We start from the raw sequence: 16,247 nt of genomic DNA on the forward strand, positions 1-16,247 counted from the left end.
AACTACTTAAACCTAACTAACCTAAGGACATCACACACATCCAAGCCCGAGGCAGGATTCGAACCTGCGACCGTAGGAGCAGCGCGGTTCCGGACTGAAGCGTCTAGAACCGCTCGGCCACAGCGGCCGGCGTACTCAGTAGCATTAGGAAAGTAAAACTGCCAGAGATACAGCGCTTAACTTCGGTGATCTGACGGTAACAGGTGTTACCACTGTGGCAGAGATACATGACAGGACGAAAATACATGCTGCTAAAACCGATAAAAAGAGAGCACAGAAACCCATCTATAGTAACGCGGTTTCACTAGCATTGTAATTTTCAGAAATAAATTTGACCCACAGAAGAAGACACATAGGTGTCGAAAAATGTCTGGATAAATTAAAAGAAATAATTACTGTTTGTATAACGTTGATTTCAAAACAACTCAAATTTTAAATCACAAACACGAAAAAAGGCCAAGCGGTGTTCCAAACCTGAGTAAGATGATTCCCTCATGGCCATGCCCAGAATTTACTATCACACTATCTGAATAAAGCTGAGGTACGAAATGCCTAAAATAGCGCAGCGCCAGTTCTATTTTGTCTACCCTGCACGTAACGTGGGAATCGGGGTTCTGGTATCCTCTAGGCGAATGTTTTATTGCGTCTTGAAACTGCTCCGTCACTTGCTGTGTTGTGCAAAATGGTGTTTACACAGTAAGGAGCGGTACAGACTTTATTTGCTGTTTTAAACACGTAAAAGATAGATCCGCATGCGTGCAGAAGGTACACGCTATGCAGGATCCTGGTTAGCATCAGAGGCAACTTACTTTCAAGCAAATACGGTGGGCGAGGCGCCGTGTAGGGTAAAGATTCCATTCGCGATGTCCACGTGGGATACTATCATTGTGCTCTGTCCAACGACACATGGCAAGCGTAAACTGTTGTTCGTGGCCGAACAGAGAGCACCAAAGCACCTTAGGACGAGAATAGCGAGGAGTCACACCTGGCAGAATGGCGCAGTAAGCGCACACGCATACTACAAGCGTTCCTGTTGGTTCTGATGGCCATTTTATATTGTAGTCACGAGTCGTGAGTACAACCGAAATAGAAACGTACGATGGAGCGAGTGCCAACGCCGACTTCCTACCATAAAGTTGCCCGTTGCGACTTTAGAAAAAAAATTTTGCTTTACTGTTTAGTGCTCAACGCGTATACGTCGACGAAGAAGAAATAAAGCCAAATGTGTTAAATGAAATGACTATATTGTATTAAAGGTACTCGGATCAGGGAAACAGTTTTCCGTTCACACACATACGACAAGTAGAGTTAGTGATAGTACGAGGGCAGTTCAATAAGTAATGCAACACATTTTTTTTCTCAAACAGGGGTTGTTTTATTCAGCATTGAAATACACCAGGTTATTCCCCAATCTTTTAGCTACACAACACTATTTTTCAACGTAATGTCCATTCAATGCTACGGCCTTACGCCACCTTGAAATGAGGGCCTGTATGCCTGCACGGTACCATTCCACTGGTCGATGTCGGAGCCAACGTCGTACTGCATCAATAACTTCTTCATCATCCGCGTAGTGCCTCCCACGGATTGCGTCCTTCATTGGGCCAAACATATGGAAATCCGACGGTGCGAGATCGTGGCTGTAGGGTGCATGAGGAAGAACAGTCCACTGAAGTGTTGTGAGCTCCTCTCGGGTGCGAAGACTTGTGTGAGGTCTTGCGTTGTCATGAAGAAGGAGAAGTTCGTTCAGATTTTTGTGCCTACGAACACGCTGAAGTCGTTTCTTCAATTTCTGAAGAGTAGCACAATACACTTCAGAGTTGATCATTTGGCCATGGGGAAGGACATCGAACAGAATAACCCCTTCAGCGTCCCAGAAGACTGTAGCCATGACTATACCGGCTGAGGGTATGGCTTTAAACTTTTTCTTGGTAGGGGAGTGGGTGTGGCGCCACTCCATTGATTGCCGTTTTGTTTCAGGTTCGAAGTGATGAACCCATGTTTCATCGCCTGTAACAATCTTTGACAAGAAATTGTCACCCTCAGCCACATGACGAGCAAGCAATTCCACACAGATGGTTCTCCTTTGCTCTTTATGGTGTTTGGTTAGACAACGAGGGACCCAGCGGGAACAAACCTTTGAATATCCCAACTGGTGAACAATTGTGACAGCACTACCAACAGAGATGTCAAGTTGAGCACTGAGTTGTTTGATGGTGATCCGTCGATCATCTCGAACGAGTGTGTTCGCACGCTCCGCCATTGCAGGAGTCACAGCTGTGCACGGCCGGCCCGCACGCGGGAGATCAGACAGTCTTGCTTGACCTTGCGGCGATGATGACACACGCTTTGCCCAACGACTCACCGTGCTTTTGTCCACTGCCAGATCACCGTAGACATTCTGCAAGCGCCTATGAATATCTGAGATGCCCTGGTTTTCCGCCAAAAGAAACTCGATCACTGCCCGTTGTTTGCAACGCACATCCGTTACAGACGCCATTTTAACAGCTCCGTACAGCGCTGCCACCTGTCGGAAGTCAATGAAACTATACGAGACGAAACGGGAATGTTTGAAAATATTCCACAAGAAATTTCCGGTTTTTTCAACCAAAATTGGCCGAGAAAAAAAATGTGTTGCATTACTTATTGAACTGCCCTCGTACATACCGGTAGGTGATAGGCTACCTTCTCGCAGACTAAAAATTAAAACAGAAAGGGTAAAGTTGCCATCGTAAGGCCGCCTAAGGAAAATAAGTAAATAAATCCTCGGATATTGTAATAAATATTTTATTCCCAAAGTAAATTGAGCATTATCTTTTGCATTTCACTACAGAAGCCATAAATATTCGATTTTAATGAAATACTCAAAAATTAAATACGAATGTCATCGGTCCAATCAACGACACTGTATTTTCTTTGGGCCAGGCAGCTTCCACGAATGGCCTGTAGTATAATAGCTGTTAAACAGTATAAACATCTAACTTAGCGTCAATACATTTTATATTTTTATTTTTAGGAGTTTTCTGTTGGCATCTGAAAATCCCCACATTTGACTGATTATCAGAAATACTTGAAAAGTATTCGAAAACATATAATGAAAACCATATACTTAAATTTTGTTCATAGTGCCTTACGTAGGCTTAACAATAGACAAAATTCGAGATGGCTCATTCAAGGCAACTCGTACAACATCGCTTAACAACACCTGGTCTCCGTCCACAGCATGTAACTTTATATGGTGGATATGAAAAAATGGTGAGAATTGCTTGCACTGTCCAGAAAAATTTATCCCTATTACCGTATCACTTTGACGAGGTAACCGTTAATACTAGAAAATAGTGAAAACCTTACCTTCTTTCAATGTTGTTTAGTGTCTCCGTGGAACAAGTAACCACAAAGATAGCGAATCTTTGGCTACACGAGGTACACTGAATGACTGCTATAACGCGCCCGTTGCCAGTATCAACAGAGAAATTAGCCGGCCCATCGATCGAGCCGTTCCATCCGTAGCGACCTTATTTGTTCAGTATCGCCCTTTCTCCAAAAGGAGAGATCACGTTACCCTTTGCATCTCACTATAGTAGATACAGAAGCCGCGAATATTCACCGTTAATGAAATATTTAAAGTATAAATACATGTGTCATCAGTCCAATCAAAGTGACTGGTTTCCTTCATTGGTCCAGGCAGCTTCCATGAATGGCCTATAGTTAATAGCTGCTAAACAGATTAACATCTAAATAAGTATCAATACGTTTCATTTATTTTTATTTTTAGGAGATCACTCTCCTTTTGAACAAAGTGAAATACTGAACAACTAAAACAGGCCGGAAACGTTGTTTCTTGGCTATTACAACGCGATTTTTCACATTCTTCTGCTGTACAGATAAAGCACATGCAAACGACAAAGAACCTCCAAGCAATATATTGAGACTTGACAAGTGGATAACTGAAATATTTGAATGCAAGATAATGCGCCGAAGGGATGGAATTCTTCAAACACCTGAAGTGGACACTGGGATGTAAAAGCTATCAATCGATGAAATGTGAGAAAGAGAGATCAAAGTGTATGGCTACAGCGACAATAATTAGCTTTCTGATTCTGCTTCTCGTGAATAACCAGCCGATCAAATCAGAAAATAAATTAACCGATCTAATTTCTAATAAGGCGATAATTACTTTCCGGAACTAAAAGAGCAAAGCCGTATCTTTCACTACATTATGCCGTCTGGTACAACAACCGTATATAGAATATTTGAATTAAAAACAGTCTTGGTTGCAATTTATTCTCTTATTAGCAACGTGTTTCGCCTTCGTGGCGCATCTCCATATTCTCCTCAAATTTCCCTTTTACACCATTTTAGAAGCTAGCACAGAGCCGTTGTATGATTTTTGAAATGGGGTAAAAACTTTTTTTGAGATAATATGAAGATGTCTCCCGAAGGCGGAACGCTTTGTTAAGACTGAACTGCAACCAAAACGGTTTTTAATTCAAATAAATTGTACGTCTTCATTTCTATAAAGAGGCAGTGACGTATAGGAAGTAAAACGCTGATGTATTCAACGCCAACGGGAAATGTATAAAAAAGAAAAATACGAGAGAAAGAATGATAAGGGTTTGACGCCATCTGCAGATACAAAACGGCCTACTGCGAAGACACATCTGTTTAATATCACTTCCATCACATTCAAATATCCGAAAAACTAATTTCCGTTAGTAAATGGTGCTTAGGTACCACATTGTATTTGGGTATTAATTCTTTCTGGAACACCTTCGTTTTGCTGATGGCAATGTATTGATAAATTGAAGCAAATTAGTAGAGCAGATTTAAAAGTGAAACAATTTGTAACCAACGTATTAAAACGAAATGAGTAGAAAGTAAAAACGGAACCATAGAATCGGTTGATGAGTTTTTGTTTTAAGGCAACTAAAGATACGACTGGATGGACAGCAAAAAAAATTAAACAGACGAGTGCTTTGCTGCTTCTGGAAAACGAAACATTGTTTTCAAAACTAAGCCTCCGATGCGCCTAAAAGTGTATCACTAATCCGACATGTGACAGAGACATTTACGCCTGTGCAAAAAATATTGTAACAACTGACGTTTATTCAGTGAGCAATGTGTATGTTGGTAATTAGTAAGAGAAATGGGAAACAAACAATTGGATATGGGAGAAGATTGAAGTGGAAGGCGTAATTATGAAGATGAATTTGAGCTGAGTGGGACTGCCAAGGGCGCAGCCACAGAGGGAGAGCAAAAACTGACAGAGAATAAACCCGGAAAGAATTAGCCTTGAGAGATGCGTGGGTTCTGTTACCCCTTGTGTCCCGATCTTTTGCCAACGAGAAGAGGCCGATCCCTTGTCCCGTGACCGCAGACGTGTGTTGTGCCATGCCGTCTTATCTAAAGCGTCACTTCGTCCGAGTAGTATTGTAAAGAAATGACAACAACCGATCGGGCCCATATCGCTAATATCCTTTAACTGGCAATAGAGCATTTGGTTCATACTAACACAGCTCACTTTCTTCAACAGTGGAGTTGTTCCAGTTGCTTCGCTATGGTACTGTACGATCTCAAAGGTCAGCGAGCTGAAACAAATATACTATTGGACCAAAAGTTGCGGTTTGTGCAGGCTGAGGACGAACGACAAGCGATTGTAGAGGGTGCAGGCTAAAAATGCTAGAGGAGTTTGTCATTTAGTTGCCTGTCTAGTCAGTACTTTGGCTGCTCGCAAGTTTTGAATGGCACGTCTGCCGCGTAAAGAAAAAATCAATAATATTACGAAAGTTTTTTTTATTTATTGGCTTTCGGTGCGTGTCCTTACAGCCATCTCAACAATGGAAATGTGTTTCTACAGTTCGTTTTGACTATCCAGAGTACACATTAGTTTAAGTCGTACCCTGGAACTAAGTTACATAGGCTTAACAAAGGACAGATACCAACATAAAACAAATTTTAAATCGAAAGTATACTGAAACAAGTAAACAAGACGAAAATGTAGCACAGGATATACAGAGGTAATATGGTATAAAATCCTACTGGTATCACAAAAAACTGACGAGACGTCGATGGAACCATTTTGGATATTTCCAGTTCAATCCATATTAACTTCTATATATCTACATTAACCATAAAATGCTCCTTTGTATGTCATATAGGAAATTTTTGAAAAGCTATAGATAGATAATTGTGTATTTGTACAGATCTACAAGTACCATCAAGGTAGAACATGAGAACAGTACACAATTACCAGATTTCGGTATTACAGCTATAGTACTCACCTACATACATACACACTATGTGATCAAAAGTATCCGGACACCTGGCTGAAAATGACTTACAAGTTCGTGGCGACATCTATTGGTAATGCTGGAATTCAATATGGTGTTGGCCCACCCGTAGCCTTGGTGACAGCTTCCACTCTCGCAGGCATACGTTTCATCAGGTGCTGGAAGGTTTCTTGGGGAATGGCAGCCCATCCTTCAGGGAGTACTGCACTGAGGAGAGGTATCGATGTCGGTTGGTGAGGCCTGGCATGAGGCCGGCGTTCCAAAACATCCCAAAGGTGTTCTATAGGTTTCAGGTCAGGACACTGTGAAGGCTCGATCGTCTTGAAAGATGCAGTCGCCACCCACGAATTGCTCTTCAACAGTGGGAAGCAAGACGGTGCTTAGAACATCAACGTAGACCTGTGCTATGATAGTGCCACGCAAAACAACAAGGGGTGCAAGCCCTCTCCATGAAAAACACGACCACACCATAACATCACCGCTTCCGAATTTTACTGTTGGTACTATACACGCTGGCAGATGACGTTCACTAGGCATTCGCCATACCCACGCCCTGCCATCGGATCGCCACATTGTGTACCGTGATTCGTCACTCCACACAACGTTTTCCCACTGTTTAATCGTCCATAGTTTACGCTTCTTACACCAAGTGAGACGTCGTTTGGCATTTACCAGCGTGATGTGTGGCTTATAAGCAGCCGCTCGACCATGAAATCCAAGTTTTCTCACCTCCCGCCTGTCATAGTACTTGCAGTGAATCCTGACGCACTTTGGAATTCCTGTGTGATGGTCTGGATAGACGTCTGTCTATTACACTTTACGACCCTCTTCAACTGTTGGCGGTCTCTGCAACAGACGAGGGCGCTTTTGTGCTGTACGTGTCCCTCTACATTTCCACTTCACTATCGCTCCGGAAACAGTGGACCTAGGGATGTTTAGGAGTGTGCAAATCTCGGGTACAGACGTATGACACAAGTGACACCCAGTCACCCAACCACGTTCGAAGTCCGTGAGTTCGGCAGAGTGCCCCATTCTGCTCTCTCACATGTCTAAAGACTGCTGAGGTCACTGATATGGAGTACCACTCAGTAGGTGGCAGCACAATGCACCTAATATGAAAAACGTATGTTTTAGAGGGTGTCCGGATACTTTTGATCACGTGGTGTGTGATGAACATAATGGCATACATTTAGAGGCTGAGCGTTCGACATCCTGCTGAGTAGCACGTGGGAATGTAGTCAATTAATCGTGATTTGGTCATCTCTTTCGCACTGTAATTACCAAGAACATTAGATCAGCATACATATATGTTGGCACTGTTAACGAGCTCGTACAGTATTTTATACGAAAGTTGGTAGTTGTGTGTGTGTGTGGGGGGGGGGGGGGGAGGGTGGGGGGGGGGGGGTTGAGTGTGAGTATGTGTGTGTGTGTGTGTGTGTGTGTGTGTGTGCGTGTGTGTGTGTGTGTGTGTGTGTGTGTGTGCGTGTTTTTTATGAAAAATGCACGTCTCCTTATTTCTAATTAAATATCGCATACAAAAATCCCATGTTCACCGCAAAGAGAAATTTATAACTACTGATCTTTTTCAAAAGATGGTTTAAGCTAAAAAACAGACAAATTAAATTCTTTTTCATCGTGATTTATTTTGTGCTTCGTGGAAATGTTCAGGAAATATGTACCTTTCTTTAAAATTTTACTACGACTGGGAAACGAAGCTGTGGCACGCACGTAGTAGGCGAGCACTGTACCACACATCCATACAACGTACCGAGAAAAACTAACCTTGGATCAGCGTGCTAAACACTCGGAAAATAACTCAAAGTCGATTTTCTCGTGAATTTTTGAAAGTTGCATCGAACAATTTGGGGGGAATAGGATTTCAGTAATGGACGGGAGGGAAGGGCAGTTTCCCCAGTCTACACCACAGCTCTCCCAGGCATCTTCTCATCTGTCTAATGTGCAGTGCTTTTCATGATCTGGATTCACAATGTCATCCGTAATTATACTAGCGACAGGAAAGATCATGTACGAATAACATTCCTTTTCCGTTTACCTGTATTTACATTCATTTTAGAAATGACAGTATTTCCAGCATGGTCTGTTATTAAATATATTTGTTCATGATCCCTGTTTCGTCCTGTTATGCAGCTATGGAGTGCGTCAGTGCCTAATCGTTCCAAACATGGCTGACACGAGGGCACTGTCCTTTTAAAAGGAACTCCATGGTGAGCTCTCTCTTCAGAATGGCGTAAAAGGCAGAATAAATACATTACCAGCCCAGGCGGAAAATATTGTCAACTCTAAAATGAGCAATAGTGTTTCGGAATTAGAGACTGTACGAATTTGACACGAATGGAAGGAGTTAAAACAAGTTTATTCATTATTTGGCTTTAGTATGACGAGGTTGCCCTAAGTGCCAATCTGAACAATGATTCCAATAATTTCTTCGATTTTTGACCCACAGCCTGTACAAAATTTTTAAGGGAATTCAATTGTCCATTATTAGGCGGTATATTTTATATTATAAGGACTAACTACTGAAATTTGCCACATGGTCAGAGGTCTTTGATCACCACCATTCGTGATATCAAATACTACTGCAGTCGTGGTTATCTATACGTTACAGAAGGAGACTAGAAGTTTAGAAGTTCGCGAAAGAATCCACATTAAATCTGCCCGTATCCTTTTCTGCATTTTTCACTCTACAGCCATGTTCAAACTCATACCTCCTGGCAATTTAACTGAATTCTTGTGACTGTCCTTTCATGACTAGTTCCTGACAGCAATCCTCGTTGATCGGCCAGCTGTTTTTCTTGTACATTGTTGTCGTAATGGTCTTCCTGATCTTAGTCTAAGATATCCAGAAATTGTTTGATCCTTTCCAACTGACTGTCCCCGTCATCCATATTACCTTAAGAGACTTACTCGAACGCGAGAAGCACATCATCTTAGGAACCTCATGCCCTTATCTAGAAACATTTAGGGTAATCATTATCTACGGCGGCTTATGATGTGTAGGTACACAGCCAGGTTAAGCATCTAGGAAAGAATTGCGACATTTCATATGTTGAACGGTGCTGTTATAGACGCCGGGTTAATAGTCTCCGTATGTAAGGAAACTACTTCATTGGCACGTAAAGAGAAAAAACACCTTCAGAATATCAAGTAAGGGAGAAGAACGTAAGGTACGTTTTGGAATGCGTCATATGCACATGAGCCCAAATTGCCTATACAAGTATGTTCTCTCTCAGTTGATATTCTGAAGACGAGTGAATTCTAGACGCGCCAATAAAGCAGTGGCCTTACATCTAGTGACTAATAAATATCAAGCCATCGTCAGTATCAGCATTGTTCAACATTTTAAATTTCATAGTCCGCAGCTCGTGGTCGTGCGGTAGCGTTCTCGCTTCCCGGGTTCGATTCCCGGCGGGGTCAGGGATTTTCTCTGCCTCGTGATGACTGGGTGTTGTGTGATGTCCTTAGGTTAGTTAGGTTTAAGTAGTTCTAAGTTCTAGGGGACTGATGACCATAGATGTTAAGTCCCATAGTGCTCGGAGCCATTTTTTTTAAATTCCATAAAACGGGAGCGTACCTCTTGCGTGACAACATGTCACACCCTGAAAATGTGACAGCTGATCGAGAGAAGTATTCGACCATTCTTCTAGGAATTTTAGGAATTTACGTACTGGTAGATAAGTCAATGCTGGACAGAAACATTCAACTCAGTGCGTAACGTCGATCAGTCAATGTGTGGTCAAAATTGTGGTTAGAGTTATTTCAAAGTTAGAGTCGTTAAAAAATTTGGATGAATAATAACATTTCCATTTTTATCTTAATCTCCATCTTTCGTAACAAATTCGTAAAACTTTTGAATTCTACTGATGGTTATTAATGTGCAAGCGTTGTTGCGTTTGAGATATTTCATGCCGTGAGGCGCTGTGCTCAATAAATTCAAATTTATGTTAGTTTCCAAACTTTTTAAGCATATCAACACTACCACATTTATTTTTATCTGTTTTTTTCGCAACAAATTCGTAAAATTACTGAATTTGACTGTTGGTTATTCATGCACCAGGTTTGTTGCGTTTGTGGTATTTCATGTCGCAAGGCGCTGTCCTCGGCGGCATGGACGTCACCCGTGACTTCTTTTTCATTTAGTTGACTCTCTCTCATTGCTAGCTAATGGCTAGCATCATTAGCGAATGACATGAAATTCCAAGCTGGGCGGATGATGACCATCTCGGATTTTTTGCAAAGCAGTTAAGTATGGACTGTGCTGCATTCAACTTACCGAGGCCGTATTAGGACCATATTAAATAAGAAAATGCCAACAGTGTGACAAGACTGAATCATGACGTATAGTGGAGAAGTTTCTATCAGACTGCTCCATCCATTATTTTTACATGGAGTGATCGTTCCTGGGCCCACAACTTTCGCGTGTGTGGGTCAATGCCCCTCGTTAGTTGTGTGCTGTAACGTAACGCATTTTAGAATACCTATTGTTAAAGGTTGCAGGGATATCTGGGGTTAAGGCGGACCAGTTTTACGAGTTAAACCTGACGTCCACCGTTATGGAGAGGAACAGGCGCGACACGAGTGTGGCCTCTCGCCGTCCCATCCCTGAGAGTGGATGAGTAGGTGGGTGCGGCGACCGGTTCCCGCCCCTCCGCGAGCGCCCCGGGAGTCGCCTACGCAGGGCGGCTCGGCGTGGCGCGGCGCGGCGCCGCGCGCTCTGGCGTCTGTCTCGGCCGGCGGCCAGCAGGCTACTGTCTGCGACTGCCACACTTCGGTAGCTGCGGCCCCCACCCCAGCTGCTACCGTGCTGCGCGCGCATCCTCCCCCACCACCGCCTGCGGCCAGTCGTGACCGGTAGCTGGCCTGCGTGTAGTATCCCTGCCACAGCTACTGGTCTTGCGCCCAATCAGCTACCGGGCTTACGCCTCGCCATAGGCTACCGGGCACCGCGTCAGCGGCGGCTGGTGGAGGGGGCGCGATCTGGGCCAACCCGCGGCTGTCGGCGACTGGCTACTGGTCTTACGCCGCGCGCGAACGCCAACGCCAGCACTGAGCTGGGCGGCTGTACACCGCCCCTTCTCCTTCTGCAAGTGACGCAGCTTGCGGCCTACAGGGTGCGCAACAAGTTCATTCAGCGATCGCTGCAATGTATTACTCCGCACCAGGAGAAACCACAGTAGTTTGTAGCCATGTCACCTGGAGCCAATGCAACAGCCTAAACTCACCACGCGAACATTGAGACGGTTCATGTTTGCGGCAAGGGCTACGCTCCTCGTAATGGGCATGCGTACAAGTCATTTCCCTTATTCCGTGTCCCCTCGCCCCTCTGACAGCGGACATCCCATGGAGCGACCATAGTGTGCATGTTGTCTATACGCTAATAATGGTATATGCTTTTCATTTTTTAAAATTATTTTTAAAAAATTTAGTGTTTTTCCTGTCTGGCCAAAGGTTCGCTAATTATAGGCAGCCAACCAAACTAGATATGAACAATTTTTCTTTCTTTTTTTCTGCGGAACCCAAGACACTACAGGTAGTGTTGTGCTTTCACATTCGTTGGCTGTTCCAACTTACAACAAAACTATTAGATTCCAGCGTAACTTCAGGCTAAGTTAAAAATCTGCCAGTACAACCAGGTTCCTAGCTTCCACATTCCTTGGCTTCGCCAAATAACACTGAAGGATAAAACTTTGATCATAGCTGCTAAGGTTCAGTGACCGTATCGGAGTTATATTAGAACATAAGCCCTCGGTCACAAATATTAAGTCAAAATTGACCAGGTTTCGACGCCACTATGAGCGTCGTCTTCAGAATTAAACTAACTGTTCTAAATCATATTAGGTATATAATACATGAATAAAATTAAAGTTTGTACTGACTGGAAAGAGATGCAGTACTTACAAATCAGATTTTAAAAAATCTAAGCCGGAAAGGCGACGTCATGAATAGTTGTAAATAAGATGGCGAGCCGCTAAGGGCTGCTGGTACTTGAGTGGACAAGGGTTACAACAAGACTCCAGTCAGTACAAACATTAATTTTATTAATGTATTATATACCTAATATGTTTTAGAGCAGTTAGTTTAATTCTGAAGACGACGCTCATAGTAGCGTCGAAACCAGGTCAATTTTGACTTAATATTTGTGACCGAGGGCTTATTTGTTCTAATATAACACTGAAGCTATTACATTCCAACCTAACTTAGACCTCAGGCTAAACTACACATCAGTCTATCACAACAACCAAGTTTTCAGCTTTCGCATTCGTTGGCTTCGTCAACAGGACTGTCACAGTCCAGCCTAACCTAAACCTTGTCTAAAAATGTGCCAACCATCCTGAAAATCATAAAAGCAAAACAAATTATCATAAAAACATGACTGGTCGCAATTTTACAAGCTTTCAACATATATTAAAACTAATTCCTACTAACACATGTCGCAGAGTACATCACACTGTGCTAAACTGCTAAATACGAAACAAATTCTTAGTGTGCCTATATGCTACCTGCGAAAAGCTATAAATTGATCTTTTATACCATTAACAAGTACTTGGTTGCGCCTACAAAAAACTATGAAACATTAAATATCCCAATCTGCCCAGAGTTCCGCTATATTGCTTTGTTTAGCATGACTAGATCCAGACCTTTATATCCTCTGTTACAGGGCACCATAGAACTGTACACACCAAAACATTTGTAAAGTACAGTTTCTCAAATTCTCTGGTTCATTCCAACGATAAACACTGATAGTTAGAGATACGCTTCTGTTCAGTTATGACTAATGTAGAGAAAATTGTCTCTGCTGTTGCTCCACATGAATTTCGATTGTGATTCACAACAGAGTAAATGTTTCAGTAGAAACTGCATTTTCAGATTACTAGTCTATACTTCATACCATGGTAACTGTTGTCTTGAGAATGTCAATACAACATAGAATTAAGTGTGGATGTGGTTTTAGTGTCTCACGTTTTGGTCGTTTAAGAGCACGGATCTCAGTTTTAAATCAACGATAATAATGAAAAAGCTGCGACATAGCCCTGAATAAAGGCAACGGTCCAGGTCATCCAATCAATAATCGCAAACATACAGTAGTAGTTCTACCTATTTCACTCCATAACGAGTGTCTTGAGATATGAGTAAAACGGAAGAAGCCGTATATTATACTTAGGCTTAATCCATCCCTAGTCGTTTTAGGATAATATAAGGCTTCTGTTTTACCCAGTCCTAGAGATCGTCATTATGGACCAAAAGCGATAGACTGTCGACAATTTGTTTGTGACTATTGACTGGAATCAAAGAGATTGACTGCAGTTGTCGAGGGTTCGAATAGAGATTAACTGCAGTTGTCGAGGGTTCGAATATTCACCTCTTGCGGATTCTAACGTTTTTGGTGCATACGTAGCTGAAACCGTAGGGAAGCAAACCATGAATGAGTCTTCAGTCTAGAAACTGAGTTGAGAATCACTCTAAGGAATGCACACTAGAGACCGCGATAAGCACTTTCCACCATTTTCTACGGTTGTTATTGCTGTTAGATAAAAGGCTGTGTTTTTGAAAAACTTGTAAGTATTTCGTGCTATGCACGTTTCAGTACTGTGTAACATATTAAACCTACATATCTAGATTCTATTGTCATTTCTTCAATTAACCTAGAGAATGTTACGGGGAGCAAAATGCAACGTATTTTTAGAACTAGTTATGTGACATGTGGAGAGTTAAGCCATATTTAGTCGTGCACTATCTTGTATCTTGAAGCGGAAGACTATCTTTTACCATAGAACGTGTGAATTTTGCAAATAAACTGAGATTCTTTAATGTCTTAACGATTTTAACAGGTTTCTTTTGGAGGCCATTTTCGTAGCGGCTGTATATAAATTACGGTGGTCCAAAACAAAACGCCTTTTGCATGCTGCACTTTAAGTTTTTTTATTTATCTCGTACACTCAGACGCGTTTCGGTTTAATTACAAGGCATCATCAGTGGATGTCAGATCAGCGTCTAATTCAATTATTTCTAAGCCAAGCAGCTTTCTCTCTGGTGGCAAACTGGTTAAAAGTTAGCAAGTTTTTTTCGTTTTTCTCATGTTTTCAGCGTATTGAAATCTAATTGCAATTTAAGTGACAGAAAAGTGCAAACTTTCAACTAATTTGCGCCGGAGAGAAAGCTGTTTGACTTAGAAATAATGAATTAGACGCTGATCTGACACCCACTGAAGATGCCTTGTGACTAAGGCGAAACGCGTCTGGGTGCACAAGATAAATAAAAAAACATCATGTGCAGCATACAAAAGGCGTTTTCCTTTGAATCACTGTACTTTGCTTACCAATTTCACCTGTCTTGAAAATGGGAATTTGTGTTTGATTCGTATAGAATCTGTTTCACATTGTAATTAACTTGTAACGCGTTTTTTATATAATTTTCCTTGATCTGAGTAACCTGAGGGTTATTAGCGTGTAGTAGAACAATAATGTAGCAGAAAGATAACATTTTTTCGATTGCAACATTTTTAAATTTCAGTCTAATACTTGTTCCTAGGTATATGTTCGTGTTGTACTTTCCAACTATAATTTTCCGGAGTCATCTTTCGTTATTTCAGGAAAAGATGTTGACTCCAGCATTTAAGAATGCAACAAGAAAATGTATGAATTTTCTATTCTGGGGTCGACTAGAACCAGAAGCGAGAAAAGTGTACCAAGGCACGACGCTCTACACCAGGTTTTTAATTCTGTCAATAAGGCACACGCATTCGTAGTCTGCAGAGTTCGCTTTTAAAAAGGCCACGATTTCCTCAGCATTCTTGTCCGTCCCAACTCGTAATCCTACTCTAACGATCTCGTCGTAGGCAGAATCGTAAACCCTCATGTCCCTGACTTCCTAATTTTGAGCAGTATCAAAAAGACCATCGATGATAGGATCACCGTTACATGCCACATGCTCTGTCTCCATGATGCACAGCAGGGGCACTCTTACGGCTTTGGCATACAGTCTGGTGAAAGGGCAGCTGTGAGCTACCTCGTGTCCCCGCCTCAGTGACCGAAACGATGTGACGAAAATTTCTTCGAAACCAGAGTTGGACACGGAGATAAGCAGGCCACCTTCTCTAGCGCGACTTAACGACCTCGGCTGTGCAGGCATGTTTAGGCACGATTGTTGGTTAAAAGTAACTTTGAGATCAACATACGAGAGAACCGTGTGATGAAACTCAATCACCCATCTGGCTGTAACTCCACACTGCTCTGCCTTGTCTGTATCGACGGTCATACATGGATATACACTACAAAGAAATCAAATCACAGAAGAATCAACATACATCATATGGTATGGCAACGTAGTCACGTGTTAATGGTTCAAATGGCTCTGAGCATTATGGGACTCAACTTCTGAGGGCTTCAGTCCCCTAGAACCTAGAAGTACAGAACTTAAGTAACTTAAGGACATCACACACATCCATGCCCGAGGCAGGATTCGAACCTGCGACCGTAGCGGTCTCGCAGTTCCAGAATGTAGCGCCTAGAACCGCACGGCCACTCCGGCCGGCTGTCACGTGTTAATCATGAAGTTATTAAAATATTCCTGTGGCTATCCAAGCGCTTCTTATTGGAAATCACAGAGTAGAAGCTGCCACCCCGTGGTCTGAGGTCGAATTCGAATTCTCTAGGCCGGATATAAACGCACTTTTGTCTCAGTTACACCGCTTACGTCCTCACAGTGGTTATTCATATCACACTGTTTAAAAATCTGGTTATGAAATAAAACTTTTTTCTTCTCGAATATTCAATGTTCCCTTTTGTAGTTTTGAACTTTCGCTGGTTTAGCGACGGTATCTATTGACACCAAGTGCACTGTATTACATGTGATTTCTTTTGAAGGCTCAAAATGCTAAGCTCGACTCGCAAATAGCTGCACACACATATATATATATATATATATATATATATATATATA

This window comes from Schistocerca piceifrons, chromosome 2, assembly GCF_021461385.2.
Source record: "Schistocerca piceifrons isolate TAMUIC-IGC-003096 chromosome 2, iqSchPice1.1, whole genome shotgun sequence".
Taxonomy (NCBI): domain Eukaryota; kingdom Metazoa; phylum Arthropoda; class Insecta; order Orthoptera; family Acrididae; genus Schistocerca; species Schistocerca piceifrons.